At 48.9% G+C, this 15,941-nt stretch overlaps 2 protein-coding genes across 26 annotated transcripts in view; one reads left to right on the forward strand and one right to left on the reverse strand.

Annotated features, from left to right (window-relative positions):
• LOC115650666 (zinc finger protein 501-like) overlaps positions 1 to 15,941 on the reverse strand; it is a 1,041,190-nt gene that overhangs the window by 139,059 nt on the left and 886,190 nt on the right. The window lies entirely within an intron of this gene.
• The window catches only part of LOC115650675, a 41,343-nt gene that overhangs the window by 7,294 nt on the left and 18,108 nt on the right, over positions 1 to 15,941 (forward strand). For 14 of the 25 annotated variants that reach the window (XR_004000156.1, XR_004000153.1, XR_004000152.1 and 11 more), the window contains 2 exons: positions 249 to 721; positions 1,220 to 1,315. The gene's annotated coding sequence lies outside the window, so the exon portion shown is untranslated. The other 11 variants (XR_004000151.1, XR_004000167.1, XR_004000161.1 and 8 more) reach the window with 11 other exon arrangements.

Raw genomic sequence — 15,941 nt, forward strand, 5'->3', positions numbered from 1 at the left:
TGAGGGCTGAGGAGCAGGGAAGGGAGAGCTTCTGACACCGATCGGGATCTGGCAGTGGGGAAATTGTAAGGCCGGAGGGGAGGGGGAAGGAAGTTTGATGGATGGGAGGAATGGGGGGCCCAGCTGGTTGGGGGGTGGGGGTGACACTGGCTGTTTCTGCAAAGCACTTTGGCCTCCTCCCTGGGAAGTGCCTGTGGGTCTGTGGGGCCTGAGTCTTACATGCAATTTTATCTTCTGGGGTCTCTCAGGAGCTGATTGAAAATCTTCCCGTGGTGCCAGAGCCAACCTCCATCATCTCCAGCTCCATGGCCGCAGTTTGCAGCCTCAGGTATCAGGACCGTCGCATCCAGCTGCCCTAATCCTGATGCTGCTCAGGTCTGGAGCCGGGAGTCCCAGATCTTCTCAGGCCTAGATTACCCCCAGCTGTGGCTGTTCATATCCCCTAGAAGAGGAGGCAGGAATGTCCCTCCTTTCCTGGCTGGGGGGTGATTTCACTCCAATAACGTTCGAGTGGCTGTAGGGAGGGGATCACTGCGGGGGAGGAGGTCATGTCCATGGCATGCCAGCGCCACTCTGGTGCTGCCAAGGAGAACACGGGCTCCTCTCTCCCCCCAGCAAACTGAAGCTGCTGCTTGCCCTGGAGCTGGAATCACACCTCCTGTGGGCTCTTCTTTAAACCATCTTCACCATGGGCACTGGGCAGGATACCACCCACTTCCAGGTAGGTCACGATCCTACTTCTCTGACCCAGGAGCAGGAACCACCTCTGGTTCCTGCTCCCTCGGTTTGATGGAGCTACTGAGAATAGGGGAGGGGTGAGCAGAGCTGGGAACAGGCCTGCGACAAACTGGCAGGGATGGCTTCTTCCCTCCAGGGGGGATTGTGTTACCCCTCTGTGGCTGATCCCTGCCTTCCCTCTCCTCATTCTGTGCTCTGCTTCCTGGACTCTCCCGGGGATCCTTCCTCCCACCCATTGCAGTTTGGCTGGTCCCTAGTCTGCTGGGTACCAGGCCCTGCACAGAGAACTGCTAAGGGCAAGGATTGAGGAGCCAGCAGGCATCCGGCCATGAACTCTTGCTAAGTGTCCTTGGAGTGATGTGAATGGGAGAGACCAGGATGTGCCTTTTGGGTCTGGCCAGGGCTCCCAGAGAACCCCCCTGGTCCTGTGACTGGTGTAGCCCCATGTCCTATGACTGACTGGTGTTCCCTCTTCTTGCAGGCTCTGCACAACACCTATTTACAGAGTCTGGACGCCATGGTCGGGTGCCTGCTCACCAAGACCCCCACCCCAGACAAGCTGCAGCACCTCTTGGAGGTGAGTAGAATGGGTCGGTCTGGGGCGGAATTTCCCCTTAACCCCATCAGAGGGCTGCAGAGGAGAGACTAGAAGAGTCCCGTTTCCATTGTGTCCTCCTAGCTTGGATACAAGCGGCCCCATGTTCCCAGAGCTGTCAGTGCAGTGCAATGTTGGGACCCTTATACCTCCTGGGGTGGGGGCGCAGGGGAGCAGAGGGAAGGAGCTGGGACTGTCAGCCAGAGCTCTGCATGGTGGCATTAAGCACTAACAGTGAAAACCAGGCCTGGCTGGGGCCTGAGAGACTGAAAGCCATCCCTGTGAGATGCATGATATGGGCCTCTGAGAAAAGTCACTGGCTCCTTTCTAGGGAGACCCTGAGATACAGGAGGAGCCTCAGGGAATCAGCTCTTCTGTCCTAGGGACACTGCAGTTCCTGGAGGGATTGTCCTCATGGCCACTCCATCCATCCTACCAAGGCTTTGGCAGCTGGGGTCTGGGGTCCAGGGCATGTGCCTTGATCCTGACATGCTGTTCATGGATCAGAGCACATGATCTGAGGGTTCAGAGCAAACAGACCAGCCCCAAGACCGACCATTGTCCCAAGACAATGACAGCTTGTGCCCAGTGGAGGACAGGGTCAAACAGCTCGGCTTCCTCCATGCTGTCCCACGTCTGTGCTTCTTGGCACAGCAGCAGGGGCTGGACACTCTGGAGCTCCACTTCTCCAAAGTGACCATGCCATCAGGGGCTCATTCACCTGCACATCTGCCAAAGTGATATATGCCATCATGTGCCAGCAATGCCTCTCTGCCATGTATATTGGCCAAACCGGACAGTCTCTATGCAAAAGAATAAATGGACACATCTGACATCAGGAATCATAACATTCAAAAACAAGTAGGAGAACACTTCAACCTCTCTAACCACTAAGTGACAGACTTGAAGGTGGCAATTTTGCAACAAAAAAAACTTCAAAAACAGACTCCAAAGAGAGACTGCTGAACTTGAATTAATATGCAAATTAGATACAATTAACTTAGGTTTAAACAGAGACTGGGAATGCTTGGGTCATTACGGTGCAAATAAGTGATGGTCACATTAACACCACCCTATATCGAAAACCCACTGACCGCTATGCCTACCTTCATGCCTCCAGCTTCCATCCCGGGCACATCACACGATCCATTGTCTACAGCCAAGCACTGAGGTACAACCGCATCTGCTCTAACCCCTCAGACAGAGACCAACACCTACAAAATCTCCACCAAGCATTCTCAAAACTACAATACCCGCACGAGGAAATAAGGAAACAGATCAACAGAGCCAGACGTGTACCCAGAAGCCTCCTACTGCAAGACAAACCCAAGAGAGAAACCAACAGGACTCCACTGGCCATCACATACAGCCCCCAGCTAAAACCCCTCCAACGCATCATCAAGGATCTACAACCCATCCTGGACAATGATCCCACACTTTCACAGGCCTTGGGTGGCAGGCCAATCCTTGCCCACAGACAACCTGCCAACCTGAAACATGTTCTCACCAGTAACTGCACACCACACCATAATAACTCTTGCTCAGGAACCAATCCATGCAACAAACCTCGATGCCAACTCTGCCCACATATCTACACCAGCGACACCATCACAGGACCTAACCAGATCAGCCACACCATCACTGGTTCATTCACCTGCACATCCACCAATGTAATATACGCCATCATATGCCAGCAATGCCCCTCTGCTATGTACATCGGCCAAACTGGACAGGCTCTACGGAAAAGGATAAATGGACACTAATCAGACATTAGGAATGGCAATATACAAAAACCTGTAGGAGAGCACTTCAACCTCCCTGGCCACACTATAGCAGACCTTAAGGTGGCCATCCTGCAGCAAAAAAACTTCAGGACCAGACTTCAAAGAGAAACTGCTGAGCTTCAGTTCATCTGCAAATTTGACACCATCAGCTCAGGATTGAACAAAGACTGTGAATGGCTTGCCAATTACAGAACCAGTTTCTCCTCTCTTGGTTTTCACACCTCAACTGCTAGAACAGGGCCTCATCCTCCCTGATTGAACTGACCTCGTTATCTCTAGCTTGCTTGCTAGCACACATATATATACCTGCCCCTGGATATTTCCATTACATGCATCTGAGGAAGTGGGTATTCACCCACGAAAGCTCATGCTCCAAAACGTCTGTTAGTCTATAAGGTGCCACAGGATTCTTTGCTGCTTTTATGGGTCATTACACTAATTGACTCTATTTCCCCATGTTAAGTATCCTCACACCTTCTATGGGTCATCTTGATTATCACTTCAAAGGTTTTTTTCTCCTGCTGATGATAGCTTATCTCAATTGATTGGCCTCTTACAGTTGGCATGGCTACTTCCACCTTTTCATGGTCTCTGTATGTATAAATACCTTCTTTCTGTGTGTTCCATTCTATGCATCCGCTGAAGTGAGCTGTTAGCCAGTGAATGGCCCATCAAATGGATACTTAATTCACAACGGGCCATGGGAGGCGCCCATCTACACTGAATGGACTTCTCTGTGAACGTTCCATCTGACGTATCCTGCAAAGTAGCCATCCTGCAATGACTGAGCAAAATCGGGCATGGACAGGGACTTGCCCATATGACTCCAAGCTCCCATCTTTCACCTGTGATTTTCCATTAGCTGTGCTGAGGACTTTGAAACAATGGGTTTCCCTCCACATGACAGAAGTTAAAAGAGGCCCTGGAAACATCTCCAGTGTGCCTCTATCCTGCTCCAGCCTCTTTCCTGCTCAAATCTCTGGACTATGGACTTATACTAATGGGAGCATCTAACCAAGGAAGAGGAACTTGCAGTGATTTGAAAGCACCAAAAGACTTATGAAGCCAGCAGTTCATTCCATCACTGCTATAAGCCTGAACCAAGAACTTTGCAATTATTGTATTTGATTCCTTTAACTGATTTTAATTCTCAGCTTTCTTTCTTTTTATAAATAAACCTTTAGCATTTAGATACTGAAGGATTGGCATCAACGTGATTTTGGGGAAATATCTAAGTTATCTATTGACCTGGGTGGGTGGCTGGTCCTGTGGGATCAGAATAACCTCTTAGTTGAAGACACTGATTTTAAAGAACCACTCATTTCTCAGTCTGGTGTTTTCGGTGATAATACAAGGACTGGAATTCCCAAGGAAACTGCTTTCGTGACTTCTTGTTAGCCAGTGTGGTGAAGCAGAAGTTTCCTTTGCAGGTTGAAGGAAAGGACAGACATTACTCATCTAATCATAACCACATTGAGACGTTGAAGGGAGCAGAGCGAGGATTTGCTACTAGCAGTAATCCAGCCCAATGGGGAGGAGTTAAATATAAAGAAGAGGGTCATGTGGAGAATAGGGTTTGCTCTCAGAGCCTTGGAGAGAAAAGAAATCTGCCACTTTTTCTCTGTGAACTCAATTTGCTTTTTTTGTTCCTTTCCCTTACAGAAAAGATACAGAGAATAGAAGTGGTTAAACTTCTCCCGAGGCAATGAATCACTTGGCTTGGTTTCCTCTCACCATTGCAAGTGCAGACAGGAGCGACAGTATTTGTTTTAAACGAGTCATGAACAGTGGATATTTTCATTGTTTTCTTTCTAAGAATTTAGCTCGGGGGTCAGCCTCACAGCCCAGTTAGTACTGAGGGAGAAGTATTAATTAAAGGGCAAAACCCTTCCTTAGTGCAGAGTTAAGATTGGCTGGTGCAATATCAGCCCCTTGCAGAACCTCTGCAGCCACAAAACTCAAACTTCTGAAAAGCAGGAGATGCAGTTACAATTGCCTGCCCCACCTTCATCCTGTCCTCTGTCAGCAGCGTCCCTTTAACACACACACATTTACTCTGCCAACACCCTGCTGGCTGAAATCTACAAACTGTTCACTACCTTTTACAGCCCTTCCAACCAGAGCTCCAACCCCATCTTGGCCTGACGAGGCCCAACCCATGGGCAAACCAGACTGGGGTAAGGATTGGGCAGCGCCATGAGAGTGACTGCAGAGCAAGACCCCTGATCCCTACTCAGATCAGCACCACCTCACTGATCTCTCCTCACTCGGACACACTGCACCCCTCCCCAAATTCCTGAAAGCCTGGGTAGGGGAGCTCATTTTCCCTTGTGATGGTCTGAGCTCTCCCTCCTGACCTGGTCACAGCTGGAGCTAAGATAGATGCCCCCTCCATTGCTCCCCTTTGGGAAACACAGTGTTAATTTAGACAAATCTGATAAGGCTCAGAGGTGGAGTGGCTGATCTCTGCTCACATTCTCCACAGTTCCAGCCCCTGTTGCTTATTGAAAGAAATGACTCAATATCCCAGTTTCATGTTTTATTAACATGAACAAATAAAACCAAGAACACACATTGCTAAGGCTAAATGACTATAAATACTACACAGCTAACGAAGGGTTAAACAACACAGTGAAAGTTCAGGTCAAATAAGTAAATCAACGAGTTACCTAGGATATTGTGTTGGAATCAAGTTGTCAATTTAATCAAACCATCAGATGAATACAGCAGAAAATCAACCCTTATAAATCCTAGATCAGCAACCCAAGGAGGCAGGTGCATATTTAGCGATTCCAAAATCCCAGTCAGAGGTTTTCCCCCAGGCAGTGCTTCCCAGATTCAGGCAGCTGAATATTTCAATACTGAAATCAAATTATTGCTTATATTAGCCCACAGCCTCAAAGCGAATTAGTTTTCTCCTTAGATTTCACTATTGCATCACTAATAACAGAAAAAGGAAAATAAATGGCAAAGATTACGAGGGGTTGGATCTCTGCAGCTCTTCGGCTTTGGAGTCACATGGAGCAGGACCTGTAGCTGCAGTTGAGGAACTAGGTACTGGCACAGCTAGCCCAGCACTTCGGGCTAGCAGGCTTTTCAGGTACAGGAGACTAGTGAAGGCTGCACAGCCTGTCACTGTTGTGCTTCATTCCCCAGAGGGGATCAGTCCTGGGATCCTGGAAGTCAGTCTCTCTTAGATGACTTACATAAGAACACAAGACAGGTCATACTAGGTCAAACCAATGGGCCATCTAGTCCACTGTGCTGCCTGAGAATGACCAGTGCCAGATGCTTCAGAGGGAATGAACAGAACACGCTTGTTGATCTGAAAGCTGAAGGACTCCCACCCTTACCTTTTACTTTATTGTTGTAGATTCCAGCTTACCCCACCTTATCACACCTCTCGCGAGGTCTCTGGGCAAATCAGGTGGGAACTAATCCTTCGATACAGACATGTCCCACTCTAGATGAAGTGAGGCAGAGTTTGGGCCAACGTCAGGTTGGAATAGCCTGACTCAACCCGGCTGTTTTCTCAAAGTATCTGCTGTTGTAAACCACATGTAGTGTGGACGTGTGAACCCCAAAGGTAGCAAACATGAAAGAAACAAAGGCCAGTTACACGGAGGTTTCCATGGCCAGGCCTGAGGGTTAAGCAGCCGGGCTCTAACAGCTGGCCTCCTCAGAAGGAAAAGGGGTCTCAGCACCCATAAAAATAACTGGTTGCAAAAATCAATCATCATGCATCCATCACCATTTTAAATTTTGACCTCTCCTGCCTGATGTGTCTTTGTTTAGCAAACAAGCAAATTGGGAAACTGTGGCTGTTACCCTCTAACTCAGTAGGTTACACATCTTGACTCAAGCAATTTTCCCCTTCACAGAATATTTATTTTAAAGTTTATCAAAATAAATTCCATTTGAAAGAGAAATAATTACAGTCTACACTGGGGCTCTATTTTCGCACATGCTATTTCTCTCACGTGTTCCCCCGCTCTAATTCCTTTGGAGTGAGGTTTTATTTTTCAGGATTAGCCACCATTTCCAATATAGTAGGAGGGGCGGGGAGAGTACTAGAAGAAAACCTGAATTATATTGTAACACTGAAAGTTATCACATAATCAGCCTCTTACTTTACACTAATTAAATTCATGTTTAATTTCATTGTCACTGGTAACAGCTTATTCAAAGACTACAAAATATAAACCTATAGAATATCAGGGTTAGAAGGGACCTCAGGAGGTCATCTAGTTCAACCCCCCTGCTCAAAGCACAACCAATCCCCAGCTTTTTGCCCCAAATCCCTTAATAGTCCCCTTAAGGACTGAACTCACAACCCTAGGTGAAGCAGGCCAATGCTCAAACCACTGAGTTATCCCTCCCTGTTCCTTCTCTTTGTTATAGTTCAATATATTTTAAGTGAGAAAAGTGGTAGTAAAAATTTGCTCTCCAGCACAACCTGAAGCAACGTCAGAGCAACTGGGAACAAAACACTGCTCTCTGTGTCTCCAGTGATTTCTTCCTAAAGCTGTTGCCCCCAAGGATATAACAACCTGGCGACGAGGATGAGATCTCTGTGCTGCCCCACAACAGAAGGAAGTAAAGTTAAGGTACAAAAACAGACAAACCAACCTTGTTTGCTGCTGGAAGGGGGTGAGAAGTCGCTTGTTTACTCTGACTGTGCAAACTGAAACTAAAATCATGGCTACACTCACAGGGCCACTGGAACCTTTTGAGGAGTATATAGTGCAGTGGCCTGTATATAATGAGCGTTTTGAGCTTTTTGTTATTGCAAATGACATTACAGAAGAGAAGAAAATGCCAATATTCTTAAGTGTTGTAGGGGATAAGACCTACTCCCTGCTACGCAGCTTACTACACCCTATTAAGCCAGAGACTAAATCTTACAGTGACGTGGAAATCCTGGGGTCCCATTTTTCTCCAAAACCACTGGTAATTGCTGAAAGATATAGGTTCCACAAAAGAGACCAGAAAGAAGACGAAACAGTTGTAGAATTTGTAGCAACTCTGAGAAAGCTTGCAGAACACTGTGAATTTAAGGAGATGTTAAATGAGGCCCTATGTGACAGGTTAGTGTGTGGCCTGCACAGTGAAGCTATATGGAAGCATCTATTGACAGAGGTTCAGCTTACCTCACAGAAGGCCATCGATATTGCTGTCTCCATGGAACTGGCTACAAAGGAGACACAAGCCATCGGTGCATCTCCTAGGGTGCATAAGGTGTCACAAGAACCTAGCCACAAAACTGGGAGGAGTCAGGAATGTTATTGCTGTGGTAAGCCAGGTCACCCTGCATCAGGATGCTGGTGTAAGGACCTGGTGTGTCGACACTGTGGGAAAAGGGACACATCGAGTGTGCCTGTAAACAAAAGAAAAAGAGGCCTGTGGTCTGGCTAACCAAAAAGGGAAATTTGCATACCCTCGAGCAGACCCAGGATGACCAGGGAAATACCTCCTCACAAGAAGAAGAGTCACTCCACGTTTTGTCTTTGGCAGTGGGCTCACATGAATACTGGGTAACCCTGTTGTTGGACGGCAAACCTATAAGCGTGAAACTGGACACCGGTGCAGCCATTTCGCTGGTCTCAGAGACTGTGTATAAAGAAAAGCTACAGCATCTTCCACTTAAAGCAACAAAAACAGAGCTGAAGACATATATGGGAGAAGCTGTGCCCATGTTGGGCACTACTGATGTTAAGGTGGAGCTCAATGGACAGGCTGTTAAATTGCCACTGTTTGTGGTGAGAGGTAATTACCCAGCCTTAATGGGTAGGTCTTGGCTTAGGAAGATCCAGCTGAATTGGGCAGAAGTGCACCGAATGACTGAAGAAGAAACGGGTCTGACCACTATAGTAAGGAAACATGCTGTTGTTTTTGGAGAGGCTCTGGGAAGTATGAAGGGAATCACTGTGACATTGAACATTAAACCTGACAGTCAACCAAAATATCTGAAAGCCAGAACTGTGCCATATGCCATCAGTCCGAAAGTCGAAGCGGACCTGGAGTACCTGGTCACAAATGGTGTCTAAATACCAGTTACCCATAGCCCAAGGGCAACTCCTATTGTTGCAATAGTCAAGAAAGATGGCTCCCTCCGGATTTGCGGTGATTTTAAAGTCACTGTCAACCCAGTGTTATGTGCAGAGCAATACCTGCTTCCCCGCATCAATGACCTCTTTGCAGGCCTGGCTGGGGGCCAAAAGTTCAGTAAGATTGATCTGAGTCAAGCATATTTACAGATGGACGTTGATGAAAAGTCCCAAGAGCTGTTGACTATTGTGAAGCATAAGAGGCTTTATCGATACTGTCACCTACCCTTCGGTATAACATCTGCTCCTGCCCTGTTCCAGAGGGCTATGGACCAGATCTTGTGTGGCTTGCCAGGAGTTGAGTGCTATCTGGATGACATCCTGGTCACTAGAAGGAATGAGAAGGATCACCTAAAGAATTTAGAGACTATCCTACAAAGACTGGAAGAGTATGGACTGCGAGTCCGCAAAGACAAGTGTGAATTCTTCCAGCTCTCTGTTGAATATTTGGGACACATCATTGATGGTACAGGTCTTCATAAGGCCCCTGCAAAAGTTAAGGCTATTTTCGAGGCACCCCTTCCTCAAAATGTTAACCAGCTCCGCTCATTTCTAGGACTATTGAACTATTATGGAAAGTTCATCTCACAGTTAGCCACACTGCTAAAACCACTTCACAAACTCCTTGGGCAGAACAAGGCCTGGAAGTGGACTGAAGCCTGTGATGTTGCATTTAACAAAGCTAAGGATGCATTGCTAAATTCTGAAGTTCTGAGGCACTTTGATCCATCCTTACCCCTACATCTGGCCTGCGATGTGTCCCCTTATGGAGTGGGAGCATTCATGTCACACATTATGCCTTCGGGAGAAGAGAGACCTATTGCTTTTGCTTCATGCACTCTAAGCAAAGCAGAAACTAACTATGCCCAAATTGAGCGTGAGGCATTGGGAATTGTTTTCGGAATTCGAAAGTTTCATCAGTACCTGTTCGGACGAAAGTTTACTCTTCTCACTGACCATCGACCCTGACTTCAATTTTTGGACCCCACACAGGCATTCCTCCATTAGCCGCTAGTCATAAGCAATGGTGGGCATTGTTGCTTTCCGCGCACACATAGGATATCAAATATAGGAAATCCACTCTACATGACGATGCGGATGGTCTCTCAGGCTGCCGTTGCCAGTCAACCGTCGAGATATTGCCCAGAAGGAAATCTTTTACTTTGAACAAGTAGAGAATACAGCTATCACTGCTGTTCAGATAAAGAAGGCAACTCTGCCCCAAGGGAAGATGGCAGCTGCTTCCCTCAGGCTCTGGGGCCACCTGCAGAGTCTTCTTCCTGAACATCCTCAGGAACCTGGCCATCCTGGAATCGAGCAGGGAGCAGGTGTGAGTCTGGGCAGAAGTTCATTGCTTGATCTGCTCCCAACATTTCCCCTCGTAATCCCTGCTGCTGCTGCTGCAATATCCAGGAAGTCTCATCCTTTCAGAGCAATGGGGTCAGTCCCAAAGACCATCGGTTACTCTGGACAAGCAGCCCCCTTCTGTCATCCCAGGCCACACTCCCCCGCCCAGGCTAGAGAAGGAACAGAACCCAGGAGTCCAGACTTCTGGGAAACCATTCCGCACATCAAAGTCACAAAGACCCTAGGCAGAGGAAGACCAGGGCCCTTCCTCCTCATTCACCATTGATTTCCATGCTCAGCAGCTCACAGGGCCTGGCCCAGCTCAGAGACTCTCAGCCTGGGGAACAGTGTCCCACAAGTGAAGGGCTGGGAGCCCCATTGCTGGCACCTTTTCAAACACACTGGAGATGGCTCGGGAGAGGCCCCTGCCCAGTCTGAGATGGAGGGGCTCTTTTGGGGTTGTTTGCAAATGAAATCCTCCTTTGGAGATGTTCTCTCCCGCCTCTTTCTGCCCCTCTCCAGACAGATGGGGGAAGCCACCCAGGAGCCCTAATGCCACTCACTTGCCCTAGTTGATGGTATGATGGATGGTGGATGTTCAGGGCCGGCAGATGTCCCTCGCCCTCCTCTTCACTCTCCAAGCCCAAGGCAGGCTGGAGAGGGAGGTGACCTGAGGAGTTACCCTGCCCAGCCAGCAGTCAGGGTGATGGCTCTAGGGCAATCAACTGGCTTTGAAAACAAGAGTCTGTCTTATTGTCAGGGGACGGAGAAAGTCAGCCAGCAGCAGCGGGGTGCAGAACACTGCCCTAGTGTGGAGGTGACAGCGGCTCCAGGATCCTGACATCCCAGCACTTTACACACCTTCCTGGAACCTCCCAACCCCCCTGGGGTGTAGTGATGGGACCCCAATCATACTGATAGCAAACGGGCCTCAACTACCAGCTCAGGGTCACACCGAGTGTTAGAGCCATGGATGGACCCCTTCACTAACCACTGTTGCACATTCCCTCCCACAGCTGGCAATTGCAACCGGGCCCTAATGTCCAGTTCCCCTGACTTTGAGAGGAAATGTCACTCCTGGTTCCATTGCTGCTTATTGATCTTTGGGACTGGGCAAGTTGCTCCCCCTCTCTATGGCTCTCTGGCACTCATGTCCCCGAATGGGCTTTAAAAAAGACAATGGTTCAAGTTTGGCCCCAACTATTTCTTGTTTCTCTACACCAGCCATTTTAGTAAAGTTTAGAATTCTTGACGTTCAACACCTGGAAACATCTCTTTCTCCTCCACAGACAGCTTGAGCATCCCTTCTCACCCAGGCTCATTGTCGGAAATTAAATGCTGCCCCCACAATGTAGTATTTTCCTTTCCTAAAAATCAGCTGGCGCCTGATGGATCAGACTGAACAGGTTCCAAACTTCTCAGAGGCTCTTACCTTCTCTACAGGGATGTCTGTTTTCTGGCAAAATCAAACAAGGAAAAGGAGAAAACTCCAAAGAGGGTCCTCCTTGCGTTCGTGTACGTGAAAGTGAATTCTGTCTCAGTCCTCAAGGAGAGACCTTGAGAAGGAGATGTGCTGGAGCAGAGCCACAGGGATCTCTAGGGTTGCCCCTCTCCTGCACTCCTGTCCTGCCTGGCTAATGTCAAGATCTCTCTGTGAAATCATCGCCTCCCCACCACCTTTGTCCAATAGGTTGAGGTCCTGCTAAAGCCTTTGTGATGTCACTGCCGCACCCACCCGTCCCCTGCAGTGCTGATGTCCTGCCCCTGTCCAGCCACATTGGATGTTTGAGCTGCTTCTACCAGTTCACCCTATTCAATGACTTTTCATTGTGGGGATGACACCGACTACACAGTAGAACACGAGACGCTCTTCCCCATGCTACATCAATTGTTCATAAATTAGCAGACTTTATGGACAGAATTGACAGTTAGAGCATGTAATCTGACACGCTGCATAGCGCATGCTTTCTGGATAGAAGAGTAGCTAGTTTATCACTAGACACATTCCAGAAAGGCACCTAGTCTTCATTAGAAGACACCAAGAAATGGGGAATTCCCACCACTTCCCTTTCTAGTTTCTTCCTTTGGTGATTTATCACTGTTGAATATTTGTGTCCTATTTCTAATATGAATTGGTCTCTTTTGAGTTTCCAGCCACTGAGTCTTGTTCTGCTTTTCTCTGCTAGATTAATGAGCCCTTTAATACCCAATCTTTTCTCTCCATGAAGTCACTTCAACACTTCAATGACGTCACCTCCCAATCTTTTTGATCATCTAAACATGCTGAGCTCTTCAACAGCTCACTAGCAGGCATTTGTCTGCAGCCCTCAAAACGTTTCATTGCTTTTGGCTGCCCCATCTCCAATATTTCAAAATCTTTTTCAAAGGTGGATGCCAAAACTGGAGGCAGTATTCCAGGATCAGTCTTACTGATCGTGTGTCAACTCCCTTTGCTACTCACTGCTCTTTTCATACATTGAATGATGGCTTTAGCCCTGTTCACCACAGCATCACACTGGGTGCTCATGCTGAATGGCTTGTCCATCATGGCCCCTAAATCCTCTTCATTGTTAGTGCTCTCCTGGAGACACTTCCCCATTGTGTAGGTGTGGCCTGCATGCTTTGTTGCTAGGTAGAGGACCTTTCGTTTGGTTCATTTGTTGAACTGGAGAGGTCTGAACTCATGGACTCCTAGACTTTAAGGTCAGAGGGGACCATTTCTGATCATCTAGTTAGACCTCCTGCACAATACAGGCCACAGAATCTCACCCACCCACTCTTGTAATAACCCCCTAATCTATGTCTGAACTATTGAAGTCCTCAAATAATGGTTTAAAGATTTGAAGGTGCAGAGAATCCTCCAGCACATGACTCTTGCCCTGTACTGCAGAGGAAGGTGAAAACCCTCAAGGGACTCTGCCAATCTGCCCTGGAGGAAAATTCCTTACTGAGCCCAAATATGGCAATCAGCTAAACCCTGAGCATGTGGACAAGACTCATCTCAACCCAATAAGAGCACACAGGTCCGGGCAGCGCAGGTTTGTAACAGGGAAAGGAGAGTGCTTTCCCCTGGGCTGCAGAGCCTGGGGCTTAGCCAAACTGATTACAGAATGAGTCCTACCTCAGAGGGACCATGTATTGGCCCCAAAAGAACCAGACTTCAGCGGTGATCAAGCCTAGCTGGGCTATGACTGGAATGAGAATTGGGTAGGAAATTGAAAGCAACAAGGAAAGCCTAGAAGGGAACTTGAGAGGAGAGGTAGGATGTGCCCAGGGAAACCTGCATCAAAGAGAAAAGACTAGCCCTAGCTTTTGAGTACAGAGCCCTGGGCTGCTACCAGTGTCAGAGTGGGACCGGGTTCTGTTGTGTATTTGGTTGTTGTTATAATAGAATCTTGTGTTGTTATGGCAACTGAGTCAGATTATTAGGGGATAGTCCAGCCTGTTTGGCTGGCTGTTGTTTAGTTCTGTGTGTAGCAATAAATGGCTGCTCCAAGGTTTACAGAGGGGCTAAGTTCACAAAGGCTCGACTGGCTGCAGTTGGAGTTTTGCTGGTTCTGGTGACTCTGACATTCATCATTCAGAGGCTGACAGGTTTGTTGAGGGGATGGGGAAACCCCATTGCTGATCAGAAGGAGGTCAGAGTCAGGTCTTTAGGAGCTGAAGGTTCGTTTGTCCTGCTGCGGGAAGTGGAGCTGGAGAGCGGAGATGTTGTTATGTGAGTGAGACTGCATGATGAAGTTGGAGACTGAGGGATGGGAGCCTTCTCTCAGAAATGCTCCCGGGAGAACAGGTTTGAGGACATCTCTGGGGAGCCTCTTGCTAGGAAAAAAACAAGAGTGATGGAGATGTCTCTGTCCCAGGGATGGGGGAAGCTCCCAGCCAGGCTATGCAGCAGGGATCCCATTGCTCCACGAGGAGACCCATATGCCCAAAGAAGTCAATGGCTCTTCCTTCCATGAGGGAGTGGGGTCTTCCCTCTCAGTCTCTTTGAGAACTAGCACTGCTTGGTTTCATAGGACAAGGTGACCTGTCCCCACTGCTCCCTGAGGTGGCTCAGCTTCTGACTGCACCCATCTTGGAGGCTGTCACTCACCCTAGGGCCTGGAAGGCAGATGGGGAGGAGGTTCCTATTCCTGTCACCCTCGGAGAGCCCATAGAAGGGCCAAAGGAAGAATAAAGGGCAGGAGGTGAAGCAGGCCCTGAGCCTCTCTCCCATCCTCACCTCCTCAAATGTGGAGCTTCCTGAGCTTCAGTTGGGCAGACAGTCTGTAGCCCTGACACAAAGGTCCTTCTGCACCATATGAGACAGGGAGATCTCTGCTTGGAAGCATGGGGAATGGGATGGGCGTCAGAGCAAGGAAAGAGGGAAGGGGTATGAGTGTGAGGAGAAGAGCTTATGCCCTATATGAAGGAATTTGGGGTCAGAGGGAAGGACCCTGGTCCTCAGAGAGGGGAGAGAGTTTCTGTCAGTGTCAGGGGCCTCCATTTCCCCTTCCACTAGCCTCCCAGTTACAGTGAGACAGAGCAATACCTACAGCAGGGAGCGGGAGTTGCTGAACATGGGAGGGGAACCTTTAAGGGCATCAGATGAGGCGCAGCCCTTGCAGCGCCTTGGGCACCCGGTGCAAGTGCCGGATGATGAGCAGCTGACACATCACCTTGGCTGTGACATCCTCCAGCTGCAGGGGAACAAGAACATGTCAGAGACTGAGACACTGCCCAGAAATCAGGGAGCATTAAGGGCACCTGGAATAAGCACAATTTCCATCCAGCAGCTCCTCTTGTCTGAGTTGTGGATTCACCCTCCAGATCCCCAGGATGGAGGCTTGTTGTCCTGTCTAGTGACCTCCAGTGCCAACCCCCCTCCTTGTAGGGTTAGCTCCTGCCACCTCCCCCTCAGTGACCTCTGACAGCTGTTCCACCTCCAACCCACCTGGGGACACTGCTCAAGTTTGTAGAACCCTCTCCTCCACCCCTACCTCCATCCCTACCCAGGTAGGGCAGGGAGGGGGGCAGGAGGGATTCTGACAGCAGTGAACTGGGATGTGGAGAGGTTGAGACCTTTCCCCAAGTCACCCCAGTGACAAATGCTGAAGCCACAGGATGGCAGCCCTGGTGAACGGAGCAGGTCAGCAGGTCCTGCTGACAGAATCCTCCCGTTCTCTCTAGACCAGGTCCAGCCCTGCCAGCAGCAGGACAAGCTTCCCCCACCCATGTGCGTCAGAACTGCCTGACCAGTTGCCATCACCCATCAGTCCTTGGCCTCCCAGGCTGCCAGTGATGGGAGCAGCTCCGGGTGGTGCCTCGGGTGACATGGATACTAGGCCAATGGTTGCAGCTCTGTGGGGCAGTAAAGGTTCACAAAGG

This window comes from Gopherus evgoodei, chromosome 4, assembly GCF_007399415.2.
Source record: "Gopherus evgoodei ecotype Sinaloan lineage chromosome 4, rGopEvg1_v1.p, whole genome shotgun sequence".
Lineage (NCBI taxonomy): Eukaryota > Metazoa > Chordata > Testudines > Testudinidae > Gopherus > Gopherus evgoodei.